Below are 10,878 nucleotides of genomic sequence, written 5' to 3'. Positions count from 1 at the left end.
CTACTCCATAATTCCTGGACTATAAAAACTTTTTTTAGAAAAAAAAAAAAATCAGTGTGTACTCTTTAAAAATATTTCTATTGAACTTGAAAGATGACTTTACAGATGTAAAATGTAAGCCCTTTTTTAGAAATTTTAAAACAGGTATAGGAAGGATCTAAGTTATACAACCAATTGTAATTCATAATTTGAGCATGGAGTTTGACAAATTCAAAGAAGAGAGAGTTTGTCTTCATATGTCAAACCTTTTAAATAACTTCTAGTGATACCACTTGAGGAACAAAACTGTACCTTTCAGTCCTATCTTTTGGAGTCCACCCTCAGATTTATGGAGTGTTTATTGGAGGTGGAGAACCAGATCAGACCTCTTAACCAAATTTCAAGAACTCATGAAAATTCATTACATGATAAAGCTGCTTCAGCTTTGGGAGGTCCATTCCCATACACTTTAGTGGCAGGGCTAGTCTCACTGGTAAGTCCTGGCCTTCCTGGGATGTTAACCTAGCTTCAGAGTCAGAAGACTGGCTTGCTCAATCCCAGAGTCAGATGATTCTCTGCTGATGCTAGCTGCTCAGTGGTTTTGGCTTATCTCAAGTAGTTTGAATAATATTGCGCAACTCTTTTATTATTATTATTCCTCCTTTTGCTGGCTTGAGGAATATCCTGCTTATGCTTCTAGGAAGAGAATGGCCTGTACTACTTACTGAAATAGTAATTTTTAATCAAATTTTTCCCACTAGCTTCATGAGGGGTAGAAAGGTTAGAAAATCCCAAATCACAGTAATTTGCTTCCTTTTATCTCTGCTTTATCTAAGTAATACATTCTTATTGCTTGTCACCATTTTTCTGAAGTTGTCAGAGTTTTGCTTTTCATTTTCTCTGCAAACAGAGTTAATAGTTGACATCTCCACCATGATCTCTCTTGGACAAAGTCTGGCAGGAAAAGTGGAATGTATTTATTAACTCAAAGGTATGCTGATGTTTCAGAATAATTCTTTTTGTCTCATCAGAAAGTTCAACTTCTGTATGTATGTCCTCTGGAAGCATTAAGTGGTGATGTTTTTCAGTCTGGGGTATCTTCTCATTCTGGCAACAGGAGTAAACTGATGTGCGTTAAATGCTAAACACTGCCTAGAAGAACAGTAAATGAGAGAGCTGTACTTTGTAACCTTAACCCACTTTAGTGATATAGATTCCCTTTTGAGATACTCTAAGTATTAAATTACTTCTTTTTAGCTACAGAAAAGGGAAATCCATTAAGATGTCAAGAATGTCTTAAGAAATGTTCATGGGTATTTGAATGTCAGTATTTACTGGATGAGAAAGTTGAGGGTTTTTTACAATTCTTTCTTTGTTAAGCCACTATCAGGCAATAGTCAAAGCTTAAGAACCTATTGTCAGGGCTTGGCAGTCAGTTGTCACTGGAATTTCCAGAAGTTCTTGATTATAAACACTTAAATGAAGCAAAAAAATCTCAAGGTGCAGTCCTGTAGCTTGCAGCTAAGGGCAAGACCTTGCTAAGCCATCTGAGCAGAAACCTTCAGAGCAGCAAAGCTACTGTTCAGCTCAGGGCACTTGAAGGAGATTTTGCAAAGCAGAGTAAACAGTCCAGCAGTTGATTTTTGTCAGCACATAGCAGCCCGCTCTCATAACTAACCATCAATTGGTCTGTCTTGAAAGAGAAACTTCTGTTTGTGTTCACATCCCTTTGTTGAAATAACAGAGTGGGACAAATGAGGAAAAGCTGATAAACACAAATGTTGGCTGTTTCTAATTCCATGGAGTTGTTACTTTAAAAAACCAAACAGTGAAATCACAGCAGTGTAGAAGTGAAATTATTAGAGTAGAATAGTAACATCATGTTCCTACTAAAGAGACTTTCCTGAGGCATGAATGCTTATTTTGTAAATCATCAGATGAGGTCATTAAACACTTTCCCAACAGCTCTAGGATTCCTGGGAACAGTTCTTCAAATGTCTAGTAACACATAATAGCATGGTGCAACTTTCAGTGGTAGTGATGCAGGTGTACTGCATATGTGCTTCACTTTTATGTGCCAAAATCTAAAGGTCTCCTGGAAATACTTGAAAGGTTTCTGCTGCTATGTGTGGTTTTTGGCCAGGGATAAGGTAAAAATGGAGCAGACATCAACAAAGACTCAGATTCTCTAGAACCTTATCTTCAAATGGCAGCAGCAGGCATTTTGTTTAGAGGTATTTGTTTTCCTAAACTTGCCTTTCAGAGGTAAAAGCAACTAAAGGTGTTAGCCTACTTATTTGGTCTCTCATGGTGATTAATATCTGTGCATGCTGCTGTTCAAATGAGAAGTCTAAATTGCATGGACTAGAAAAATGGTAAAGTTGGCTAACCATGTTTCTGTCATGAGCTGTTGGAGTCCCATTTTCGGGACCTCCAAGAAAGTCTTGGAAGTGAGGTCTTTCATAAAGTGGGTTTTTCAAGTACTTTTCTGAACAAGTCATTTGAGAAATTAAATCAGTGGCAGCAGCAGTCCTAGTTATGGAGGAATTAGTATTGCCAAGAAATAACTGATAAAATAGTTGGATGTTTGATTCTGTAAATAAATTCCCCTTTTCGTGATAGCAGATCAAGCTGGGAAGCACACACATCCCAAGGAACAGAAGGCTTTTTGCTGCTAAGCTGCTACTACTAGCAGATAACTATTCATACCACACATTCCCTGTCTAACACTTAGGACTCCTGTGTAGGAGTAGTCATGAGTGTTACACTGGGAGGTCAGTCCCCACCCTGGGACCTCTGGCTCCTAGGTAGCTTACAAAGTCCTTTGAAAAGCTCTTTGCTTCATCAAGTGTGTATGTGTAATCCTCTAGGGTTTTTTGTTTGCATGTAGCAACCACTACCTGTTTGTTCATGATCCAAGTTAATGCAAACCATGGTTGATACTCATGTGTGTAGTGGCTTTGTACACAGCCAGCAGGCTCCTGGTGTTCTGAATTTATCAGTTCTGGGGGATTTAACAGAACAACTGGTCTCCAGAGCTTACCAGTCCTGGGAGACTTTCACATGCTGCTTCTCAGCATGTAATAATCTCCTCAGCCTGCTGCTTGCTGGTAAGCATTCCTCTCTTCTGAGCTGGAGAACCCTGGCACATAAACTCACACAAAGGGGCCTTTGATAAGCAGTAAAATTGTGCCCAGAATCAACTTGTCTTGACCCCAGTAGTCCTGATTTCTGGAAACCAGCAGATGTCAGTGGTGTCTGACAGGTATCTATAGGAATGGCTCCGGTCTTCTGGCCATGGCAGTGTTCTGTGTGCAGATATTTAATTTGCAATCTCTTTTATCACATGATTCAAAAGACAGATGTGCAAAAAGGAAGTCTGACATAGGAAGTATGAGCTGTCATGCCTGGATGCACTCTTACAATGTTAGCACTTTTAAAGTCAATATGATTTAAGACTCTAAGAAGAGGGATTGTGTGTCAAAGAGCTCTGCTTTTTCTGACCAAGTTGATGTAATAAATAGACAGACTTACAGTGATTTTTCTCTGTCATTCTAAGGCTTCTCAGGGGAAAGAAACCTGTCTGCTCTAGAGTGGTTTCTGTTGGACACTAATATTTCCTTTTAAGTTTGTATGTGTATGTATTTCAAATCAGTCACAGGCTGCTCAGTTGTTCATAGTAGTAGAAGTTAAGCCTTCTATCTCAGCTGCTAATTTTTGTTTTCCCGCATCTTTTCACAACTTGGGAACTGTGACAGTCATATGACTGCTCTCCTCTGAATCATACTGACTCTGCTGACAAAATAATAATGGTAGCATGTTTATCCCTGTGTGAGTTATTCATTACAGGCTATTAACAAAGATGATAGGCTCAGCAAAAGGAGTATGCAAACAGTGGTAGTTTTCTTCTCCTCCCTTCTCTACTTCCCTGGGAGAAATGAAGTTTTAAACAGTGGAAAGAAAAATCAACGCAAGGATGTAAAATCCCAAATAGTTCTAAATTTGAGCATTTACTTATTGCCAAGTCTCGTTTATTTTGAGGTTTAGTTGTGGGTTTTTTCAGTATTTTTCTTTTCTGCACTCTAGGTATGCCATCGGGTAAGGACAAGGTGAACATCAGCATGTAGCAGGAGTTTGTAGCCAAGAAAATCCTCCCAGGGAAAAAGCAAGAGTAGGAGGTTTGATGCTGCTGTTTAATCACGGTAATTATTGCTTTAAGGAGGTGATACTACTTAGGTCTTTTCTGTGACCTCATGTTTGTGGTATGTGAAAAACTTATCCCATGAATATATTGAGATTCCTAATTGATAGGTGCAAGACGGCAGCAGTATGTTTGTAAAGCGCTTGGTTAGAGCAGAGGCTGCCCAGCGCCGGGTTTGTGTCAGTGCAGTTCCTATCTCGAGTCCCGCATTCACAACACCGTGGTGCTTAACTCTGGTATTTAGGTCAGAGGCACAGGTTGGTAAAGCAGTCTCAGGTTAACTAATCCTCCTCCTTATTGTCTAAATGGGGAGGCGGTGACTCGTGAGCCGGGCTGTGATCCTCACCTGGCACAGAGGGAGAAAGGCAAGGCTTTGAAGTGAGTCCTTCAAAACAGCGTGCGCTGCCTCTGTGCCTGCCCCTTCCCTCTCCCCGGAGCCCCAGTTTCGAACTGAACATGTCTGCTTTTGTAATCCTGCCTTTGAAATGTTCTCAAGCATGAGGGGAAATGCAGAAGCTGCCAAAAACTTCCAAAATTTATGGTTGGTGGGAGTCTGCTGTTTCTGTGAAGTCTGTACTATTCCCTCTGCACAGGCTCTGCTGACTGTATTTTCATGCTTCTCTCTTTCCCTTGCCTCAGTGATCAAATAGTGAAAACCAAAACCACGATCACTTCAAAAATGAAAAAAAGAAACAAAGCAAAAAACCACTTTGCCATGCTTTGTCCCATAGGAAACAGGTATACATTCTTTTCCAAACTGCTGAATCACAGAATCTACACATAAAAGTCATGAACTAGATGAAATTTTCAAGTGCTGCAAGTAATTATGCAACACAGAAATAAGCATTTCCTCTCCACAGCCCTGACCTGAGCTTTCTACCAGCTCTTCATGACTGTTTATGCTGATAAACTGCACAGGGTTTTTTGTTCGTTTTATAAGATCTCTGAAGTTAAGGCTCATTCACAACTCTGCTTTGCTTGTTGATAATAGATCTTAATGCTGCCTACAACATTTTAAGCTTTTGCTTTAATTTTGCCTTTTCTCAACCTCACTTAGGAAAATCCAGCACTTGTTGGACAGGTTAGTGTACTACTAGAATTTTTAAATTCTATTTAGATATGAGTTGTTAACACACAAACTTCCAGAAAGGACTGAATTTCTGGGGGGTTTATCAGAATCCCCCTTTTTTAAATTTTTTTTTTAATGTAGTATGAAACCTTCTAATTATCAAATCATCCAAATGTGTCTGAATGCAGATAGTATACCAGCTGTTTTAATGAACCCAAATCAGCTGCATAAGATAGTTACATCAGAGAAAGCAAAGAAAATTGTTACACTGGAGTTACATGTCTTTTTCAACACAAAGGTAAGGAGAAATAATAAAAGACAGGCTAGTTCAGCAATCTTCCCTGTTTAACAGCTCCTGTTTGTTTGTCAGCGTAAAGTAGAACAGTCCAGGAGAGCAGCTGTTGGATTTGAAGATCCCATGTCCTTTCTTAGAATATGCAGTGTCCATGAGAAATAATTCTCATTTGTGATCTCATTCATTAGATTATGAATTCTTCCCCAAGCTGGAGAGTCAGTGTAGCTGTCATGTTGTACATAGGAGTGGCCTTTTCAACAACTGTCCCATCCAAAGGCTGTCTGTGGATTAATGACAGGAAGGTGAATACAACCACCACCCTATGGAGAACAGCAGTTGTGACCTCAACAGGAGCAGAGCTGACATTACACTTTCCTGTGGGGAGTAATAGCTGATCACCTAATGCTGATTTCCTCACTGGGATTGATTTCCTAATGATGTCCCTGTTTTCAAAGTACATAATTTCTATTTAGTTACTTAGAAAGGGTGTTTGTGTTGTGACAGTTTTACTAAAACACTCAAGAATTTTATAGTTTCAGTTTACTCCATAATTTACCAGCCACTTGGACAGAGGAGTGCATGTGTAAATGCAGAAATGAAAATAAAAATGTTCCTAAGGTACTATATTTATTTGTTCACTTACTTTTGCAGTGTATAGTATTCCAATGCAAAGTGCCTCAATAGTATACACCACCCTGCCAATAAATGTGATATTTTTTTAGGTACAGATCAGATTTTAGTAATTTTCTGGAAAGAATGTATCAGTTTTGTTCATTTCAAAGTAGCTTAATTTTTAAACATTTGCTCTGAATGTATATAGACCATATATGTATGACCCAGTGTGTAAAATCCATCATACTTTAGTACTGGGACGTTTTACTTCAGAAAGAAGTAGCTAATTTTAAAACTTTTCCTTGTATTTTGTAGGACAGTGATAATGAAGTAGACTTGGCAGAAATAATCAAATTAGTTGAATAAATGATCCCTGCTTATTGGATTTTCCTCAAAGATGGATATATTGTCTTGTGGAGTTATAACTAAATAATCAAGTAAAATAACATTAACTGTATAATTAAAAAAAAAATATGAAAAGGCTTGGGGAAAGAATAAATCTCCTCTATTTTCCCACCAAAGAGGCAGGAATTTGTGCAAACTGGTGTATTTTCTCCATAAATTGGCATGTTATAATCTAAAAGACGATAAAGAAAAGAGGAGCCCTGTCATGTTGAAATTGATTTTTTCTACAATATGTATTTTTTTCTTATTGGCTGTTGAAAACACTTGGAGTGAATTTAATTCTTCAACAATCCACATTAATCTTCTATAAATTAGTAGCATGTCTAAACCAGTAACACATTAACGATATGAATGATCCAGGATTTGAATGATTTAACTGACTGTGGATAGCCTGAGGTTACATTAATGATTCCCTTAACACCATCTGAATTGCTTTTTTTTTTCCTTGAAATTATTAAGAATTTGTGGCATATCAACCCACTCATACACATGTTAAGTCTACCCAGGGATGCAGCTCATCCATGGAGAAGCCCCTTCCCACACTGCTGTGTGCCATTCTTGAGCCATCACCTTGCCCAGTACTGTCGCCATGATATTTTATGAAAAATCCTTTTGCCAGGATTTTCTCTGAGAAGCTGAGGAGCCTCAGGAAAGACACGTAAATAACAACTATCTGCTGCAGTGGAATGCAACAGGTGCAGCTTCCATTGGTCCATGTGGATTGTTTTCACTTGATGACCAATCACAGCCTGTGCCGAGGCTGTGAGCAGTCACAAGGTTTTGTTATCATTCCTTTCTTTTCCTTTCCAGCCTTCTGCAGGATCCTTTCTCTCTATTCTTTTTAGTATAGTTTTAGTGCAGCATTTTAATGTAATATAATATCATAATATAAAAAATCAGACTTCTTAACATGGAGTCAAGATTCTCATCTCTTCTCTTGTCCTGGGACCCTCGAACACAGCCATACAGTACTAGTTCTCATGCCTTCCTAACATGGATTTTTCAACCCGCCCCATGTATCCCCATGCCAGCATTGCAGCTGTACACCTAAAAAAATTTAGAATATTATCTTCTGAATATCACAGATCCTTTGACTTTTCGCATTTTGTTTTCATTTGGCTGGGAGGTGTTGGTTCATCTGTATACAGCCCTAACTGCCCTTTCCCTCTGCGAGTCAATCTTTAAACTTGGAATCCAATTCAATGCCTCCTGCTATCCACTGCTTCCCTTCCCCTGTCCTGAACTAATTTTTATACCTCTTACACTTTTTAGCTTAAACCTCATACAAGACAGTTGTGAGGCTTCCTGAGAACTTCCAAGGTCTGCACATCCCTGTCATGATTCAGAACCTGCTTTTTTTCTCTTAGCAGGGGAGTTAGTGGGTTTCACAGATCTAGATTCATAAATGCTCTACTCCTCTGCCCAGGCTTTTATCAGCCATTAGTGTAATTTTTTTGGTAGGTACGACTTGGATGCCTTTCTGAAGTAGTAAATGCAGAGAACTAATAAATTCTAAACAGAGCAACAAATTCAGGCTTACATTTATTCTGCAGTTAGTCACTCAAATGTTTATTTGAGTCTCTATTCCTACTTACTTATTTTATATTTACATTGGCAACAGATGTGGTGCTTCGATTTTATTTGATATTGCTTGCAGTAAAGCTGGCCAATAATGTGCCCATATTCAACAAGGTAACACTGTACAGCTTGTTGTAGTCATTGATAATGATATTTCAGGCTGTATATATTCATGGCAAACTGCACATTTTGAGGATTGACTGAATAAATACTAAAATACCTGTGCTTTGAATGCCAAAGGTGTGCTAGAAACCAAAACTTTATTTCAGTTGTGAACTATGAGGATCCATTACATTTAGATTTAATTTCAGAGCAATGAAACACCAATTCTTCTTCAGGTTGTAGTAGAAATACTGTATGGGGTCTTTTTCCATTCTAGGTTCAAGTTCTTCTAATATCATAACAAAGAAATAAAGACATGCTTAGGAGTTCATGTTTCCGACTTCTATCACAAAGTTTTAGAGACACAAAGAGTAGCTTGAAAGCTAAATAGTGCTTGCAGATATTCAAATAAACATCTCCAGAAGGAATTACCAAATTATTTCAAGTATGCCAACCAAAACATAAGGAGTTCTTTGTGCATTACCCTTCCACTCAAAGATCACCATCATCCTTGTGACAGGTGCTATCAAGTGAAAAAGTGGCACTGCAATAATGAATGTAGTTAAGCTACATAAGATATCTTATGAATCTGAAAGGTGAAGAACAGAAACATTTGGCCACCAGCAAGCTAGCTGTAGGGTACCTTGAGGTGATTTTGATGATTTGTGAGACTGCAATTTGGGAATCAGATTCCTTGCTTTGCAGCATTCTTTATATACTTTATCTGTGGTCTTGGGCAGATTGAATCTGTTCAGTACAGAATCTGTTATTTAGCTTTAGAAGTTTTACAAGACAGCTGATCCTGATAAAATGCTTCAAAAGGATCTGTTGGTTCTAAACAATGTTACATCAGATTACTTACTAAAAAAAAATTATCAGTAGTTTCTTATACATTTTAACAGGGTTTACTCTTCCCTTATCACTGTAGAATTCTTATTTTTATTGCAGGTGATATGTGTTGATTTATCTCACCTTTGTGCTGGAATCCCTTCCCACTCTGTTCTGAGTCAGAGCAAATCTTACCTCAGTAAACTGTGCTGAGCTTCTCATTTCTCACTTCCTGACATTACAAAAAATCTGCAAAATAGTGTTTTATGGAAGGAAGAAAAGAGTTGAATTTGTATTATTGTCTTAAAAACAAGATTGTATCACTAAAGAAAGAATAATTAACTTCATTTGATACCTGAAAAATGAAATATTATTTCCAAAAGCAGAAGTGATTTCAATATATTACTTGAAATTTGCAAAATTCAAATACTTAAAATACTAATTCAAATAACCTTCAAATACTCTTGGAGGGGAAAAAAAAAGTATTTAAATCTCCCTTTGGCATTTACTTACTTTTAGCCTACAGCATTTCTGCTGATTAATAGTCATTGGTGGACTAAGATGCCAATCAGTGAAAGCACATCTGTCTGCAGCTGGCCCCTGGGAATACGTAAAATAGGAGGTGATGCCGTGAGGGTGTTTGTGTCTACGCACAGTTTCTTAAAACTGCACGGAGAATTTTTAAGACAGCCTTTCCAGAGAGTTCTGTGCTCTCTGGGAGGGTCTCCCCGTGAGTCTGCACTCGATGGCGCTGGGGATGCTCTGCGCCTGCAGCGTGTCCCGAACCCCGGAGGTGGCCCTGGGGATGCTCTGTGTCCCCAGCCACGGAGGTGGCCCCGGGGATGCTCTGTGTCCCGCAGCGTGTCCCGAACCCCGGAGGTGGCTCTGGGGATGCTCTGTGTCCCGCAGCGTGTCCCCAGCCCCGGAGGTGGCCCTAGGGATGCTCTGTGTCCCGCAGCGTGTCCCCAGCCCCGGAGGTGGCCCCGGGGATGCTCTGTGTCCCGCAGCGTGTCCCGAACCCCGGAGGTGGCTCTGGGGATGCTCTGTGTCCCGCAGCGTGTCCCCAGCCCCGGAGGTGGCCCTGAGGATGCTCTGTGTCCCGCAGCTTGTCCCCAGCCCCGGAGGTGGCCCTAGGGATGCTCTGTGTCCCGCAGCATGTCCCGAACCCCGGAGGTGGCCCTGAGGATGCTCTGTGTCCCGCAGCATGTCCCGAACCCCGGAGGTGGCCCTGGGGATGCTCTGTGTCCCCAGCCCCGGAGGTGGCCCCGGCTGCAGCTGCAGTGGCAGTCGCGGCCGCAGGCAGTGCCCCAGGGGATGTGGTGGCAGAAATAGCTCTCCTGCATGTATAAATAGTTCCACACGCTGCCCAAGTGACGGTGGCAGGGTACTACACTGCTGGTTTATTTATGTTTCTGGAAGTGCCTCGAGCTTCGTAACAGAGTATCAGGCTTGTGCTGTGAGTTATTTTGATTGTTTTATCCCTGAACACAATCTGATTTATAAAAATCCTTGTTTTTCTGCATCAGTCTCAGTTTCTTGCCTACAGTGATAGCTACCAAAAACAGTTTACGAAATTTGGGAGCAGATCCCAGTTTGGGAATACTTTTGCTTTTACAGAGTAAGAACTGTGCATTGATTCATCTGTTTGCACACAGAGGACCAGGACACACAGACCTGCACACCCCCATCTTTCCAGCTGCTGCCAGGCTAGGAATGACCCAGAGAATTTGTGATTCAGACCTGAAAAAAAAAAAAAAATTATGAAGTGGGTGTAGATGTATCTTTGTTAGACGTATCTTTGTTAGATGT

Source organism: Pyrgilauda ruficollis, unplaced genomic scaffold (genome assembly GCF_017590135.1).
Source record: "Pyrgilauda ruficollis isolate IOZ18807 unplaced genomic scaffold, ASM1759013v1 scaffold29, whole genome shotgun sequence".
NCBI lineage: Eukaryota > Metazoa > Chordata > Aves > Passeriformes > Passeridae > Pyrgilauda > Pyrgilauda ruficollis.
This window is presented reverse-complemented; position numbering follows the sequence as displayed.